This window comes from Sinocyclocheilus anshuiensis, unplaced genomic scaffold (genome assembly GCF_001515605.1).
Source record: "Sinocyclocheilus anshuiensis isolate Anshui unplaced genomic scaffold, SAMN03320099.WGS_v1.1 scaffold1583, whole genome shotgun sequence".
In the NCBI taxonomy this organism is placed as follows: Eukaryota; Metazoa; Chordata; class Actinopteri; order Cypriniformes; family Cyprinidae; genus Sinocyclocheilus; species Sinocyclocheilus anshuiensis.
This window is the reverse complement of record NW_015548269.1, coordinates 144,533-149,451: the sequence shown is the minus strand read 5'-3', so window position 1 is coordinate 149,451 and position 4,919 is coordinate 144,533.

The following is a 4,919-nucleotide window of genomic DNA, read 5'->3' as shown; positions in this document are numbered from 1 at the left end:
CTAGTCTATTTGTGGTTTTGGATATCTTGCCTGTCTTTGGTTTGCCCCTCTCGTCTCGCCCTGTTCTGATACTGTTAACCCCTCGCCTGGACCATCGCCTGTGTTTCGAAATTAACCTCATTGACTGAAGTGGGATAGATAGATTGTTCACTAGTGGTCTTTTTGGCAATGACAGAATTAACAGGGCATACAGAAATTTCATTTAGGGTTTCCATGGCAGTGACAGGCAGAGATGAGAGTTCATAAACAGCTTCCTCGGCTGAATCGGGGCAAAAATAAAGTTCATGTACTGTCTCTGGGGTAGTTACATACATGGTTGGAAGTTGCAATATGGCCTCCTTGGTTGTGACAGACTGCGCTAAGAGTTCATAATCGGTGACACGACCAGACGAAAGTTCATTGAGGGTCTCCATGACCGGTTCAGAGCAGGACAAAAGTTCATAAGTGGCCTCCGTAGCCGTTACAGGACAGGCTGAGAGTTCACAGACGGCCTCCATAGCCATGAAGGGACAAGTAGAGAGCTCAGAAACGGCTTCTTTGGAAATGACAGGGTAATTTGAGAGCTCATGGTTGGCCTTATTGGTCATGGCAGGGCAAACAGTGAGTTCAGGAAAGGCCTTGATAGGTTCAGAGCAAGGCAAGAGTTCATAGACGGCCTCCTTGGCCGGGACAGGACAGGACGAGAATTCACAGGCGGCCTCCTCAGCCGTGACGGAACAGGCAGAGAGTTCATGATGGGCTGAAAGTGTATTGCTGGGCGCCACCACCCTACAACGAGCTGAAGTGAGCGCCCCCGCCTCAGAAGAAGAAGTCTGGTGTATGCAGCCCAAACACACCAAAAAGCGATCCCCATCATGGGAAGCGCTTCAGACAGGGGAATCAGTTCAGGAACAGGAAGGCTAGAGTGATTGGGTTTGGGGATACCAGTTGCACGTGCAGACACCAGCGGTGCATCCCTCACACTGGATACAAGACTGGGATACCGAAGGACTGACCTTGATAACCTGGGTGCAACAGACAGGACGTGACGTGACCCTGGATGATCAGCTGTGATGTGATATTACTCTGGATGATCAGCTGTGATGTGACGTGACTCTGGATGATCAGCTGTGATGTGATGTGACTCTGGATGATCAGCTGTGATGTGACTTGACTCAGGAAGAACAGCAGTGACTTGACTCGTGAAGATCAGCTGTGACTTGACTCATGAAAGACAGCAGTTGTATAACACGGCTTTGTTGTCGACGTCATTTTGTGAGCACGCTCCGGTACGGTCGCCATTACACGAGTGGACTCGGTGTCATGTTCCTCCATGACACCCACCATGAACACGGAGCTGACACACAGCAGAGCAAAATCCAAAAAATAGCTTAGAGAAGAACGGGGACCCTCATACATTAATCGTTACTTTAAAGGTTAATTTACTCCATCACATACATTTTTTTTCCTGTGTACCGTGCTGCGGAGTGGTTTGTGATTGTAGCTCCGTTTAACCTAGAGCCCTGCACAGGCCTCAAATTTAGGCCCTAGCCCTGCCCTGGCCCGAGATGCTCGGATCCTAGCCCGGCCAGTGTCCGACAGCTTATCAGAATTACCGGCCTGAATCCGACCCGAGCCCATCTTTTAAATAAAACAAATCAAAAACAAAAACTCTTTAATTATAATCATAATCATAATCCGTAAAGATGCACTTCTCTATAAAGACACATCTAATGAGGAGATGGCGAGTCAGGATCGGCAATTTCATCCTTGCGACACCGACACAGAAAACACTATTTATTAGAAAATAATTCAAATATTTCCATAATGTAATGGAAGAGGTCTGACGCAACAGGTTAGTAAATACAAAGAAGTTTATTTGGTCACAGAGAGTACGGGTGTAGGATCCAGATGATGATATGGTGAGTCTATAGTTCGTAGAACAGTTCAAAGGATATGACGAATGGAATAATCAGAGCCTTTGTCTTTACAGGAGCTGGAATGCACACAGGAGGAGCACACACACCTCAGCGATCCGGGAACTAGGAGGAACAGGAGACACTTGGAGATGAGGAGACACTAGGAGGAACACAGGAGGTAAGTAATGCAGGAAGTATTCAAATGGAAGCAGTAGTAAAGTTAGAGTCCTCTACGTGTATACGAGACCGGACCATGAGGGTGTTTGAGGTGTGTGATTTTATGCAGGCTGGCTGATGAGGTGCTTGATTGGTGACAGGTGCAGGTGCTCAGTACTCAGGTGAAGGTGGTTGCGGTGATTGGCAGGTGACGGAGTCTGGCCGATCTGTGACAGTACTCCCCCCTCCCAAAAGGCGCGTCCCACGCCGTAACAATTCCACCGGGGAGGGCGGGGTGGGCGCCCTGGAGGCTGGTACAGGACGGAGACCCGGGAGGCCTCCAGGGAGGAGCAGGTATTCCGGGTTGCCATGGTGGAGCCGGGGACTCGGGAGGCCATGTCGGAACAGGGGACTCGGGTTGCCATGGCGGATCAGGGGCCTCGGGAGGCCACGGCAGAGCAGAGGACCCGGGAGGCCACGGCGGAGCAGGGGACCCGGGAGGCCATGCGAGCTCTGGGGCTGGAGCCGACACTGGGCAGAACTGGGAATCAGGAGCCCTCCCCGGGCTGAACGGGGAAACAGGAGCCCTCCATGGCCTTAACTCGGGAATAGGAGCCCTTCCTGGGCTATACTCGGGAACAGGGGCCCTTCCTGGGCTGAACGGGGAAACAGGGGCCCTCCCTGGGCTATACTCGGGAACAGGGGCCCGTCCTAGGCTGAACGGGGAAACAGGAGCCCTTCCTAGGCTATAATCTGGATCAGGAGCCCTTCCAGGGCTTGACTGGGGATCAGGAGCCCTTCCTGGGCTCAACTGGGGATCAGGGTAGTGCTTATGTGGTGCTGGCACTGGAGGGCGCTCTGGAGGAGCAGGCACAGCAAAGCGCTTTTGAGGAGTTGGCACTGGAGGTGCAAGGCTAGTTACCTCAGGGGAGACGAAGGAGGGCTGGACGGGACCAGCGGAGACGAAGGAAAACTTTCTGGAGATGATTCCGGGGCGAGGACAGGAGCCGAGAACTCCAGAGAAAGCGCCAAATCCAGGAGCGCTGGTGCCTTATTTTCTGGGCTGAGGGCTGGAATGGATCTTGGACGGGATCCGGAAGGCACGGGTGGAACGAAGGGAGCGGGCTCATTGGAGCGGTATGTGGAGGGTGCTGGTTTATGGGGAGCTGGAGCGCCCACATGCTTCCGGATGGGATCAAAACGATTATCTTCCATGTCAACAAAGAAATCGGAGTCATTCAAATCGAGGACGTAATTTATAAAGTCTGCTACGGGTCTATAACAATCGACAGGAGACAGAAATCGAAACAATTTATCATCGTCCAGTCCCATCCGGAAGCAAGCATTAATCATGATCACGCCAGCTCACCAGATGGAAGACACTCAGGAACTCCTCCACATATCGCTCCAAAGGCCTTCCATCCTGCTGGATGTTTAGAAGAATGTCCTCAGCCCAGTCCATCTTCTTGTTGGTCCAGTCTTCTGTAACGGAAGAGGTCTGATGCAACAGGTTAGTAAATACAAATAAGTTTATTTGGTCACAGAGAGTACAGGTGTAGGATCCAGATGATGATATGGTGAGTCTATAGTTCGTAGAACAGTTCAAAGGATATGACGAATGGAATAATCAGAGTCTCTGTCTTTACAGGAGCTGGAATGCACACAGGAGGAGCACACACCTCAGCGATCCGGGAACTAGGAGGAACAGGAGACACTTGGAGACGAGGAGACACTAGGAGGTAAGTAATGCAGGAAGTATTCAAATGGAAGCAGTAGTAAAGTTAGAGAGTCCTCTACGTGTATACGAGACCAGACCATGAGGATGTCTGAGGTGTGTGCTTTTATGCAGGCTGGTTGATGAGGTGCTTGATTGGTGACAGGTGCAGGTGCTCAGTACTCAGGTGAAGGTGGTTGCGGTGATTGGGAGGTGACGGAGTCTGGCCGATCTGTGACACATACTCTTTCCCCCTGACACATTTAGAGTAATTACTTTTGCCAATGCTTTGCGGCAAGCTTAAGCCTATTGCGTACATTTGATCACAGAACTCTTCAGCTCACGGTAGCAAGGTAGCACGTCTCGAGTTGTTTCCACCAGCGCGCAATTTTTTCATCACTAATGGATGGATATCTAAAATATAAAAATAAGGAGAAGCCTAAAACAGGCCCGAGGCCTGGCCCACTTCTGAACTATGACGTGAAAATTGGCCCGAAGCCCGGCCCGAGGGGGTGCAAAAAAGTCGGGGGCCCTTCGGGCCGGGGCTGAAATGCAGGGCTCTGGTGTAGCTTTGCTTTTCTGTTGAATCCTAAAATATCTAGGTTTTGGCTTTGTTTCTAATATTTGACCATTGACTTTAGCTATTTAACTTTTTTTAAATGATGTGTGACTCAAATATTACTTTAATTGAGTCTACCCCCCAAGATTACTGTTATAAACATGAGCCATGTCCAAAAGGTAAAGGGGGAGGTGTTGCTACAATTTATAACAATAATTTCAGTATTTCTTAGAGGGCGGGCTTCAAGTACAACTCGTTTGAAGAAATGGTGCTTCATATAACATTATCCAGAGAAGCACGTTAATGATAGATCCCCTGTGATGTTTGTACTGGCTACTGTATACAGGCCACCAGGGCATCATACAGACTTTATTAAAGAATGTGCTGATTTTATATCCGAGTTAGTGCTGGCTGCAGATAAAGTTTTAATTGTTGGTGATTTTAATATCCATGTTGATAAAGAAAAAGATGCATTGGGATCAGCATTCATAGACATTCTGAACTCTATTGGGGTTAGACAACACGTGTCAGGACCTACTCATTGTCGAAATCATACTCTAGATTTAATACCGTCACATGGAATTGATGTAGA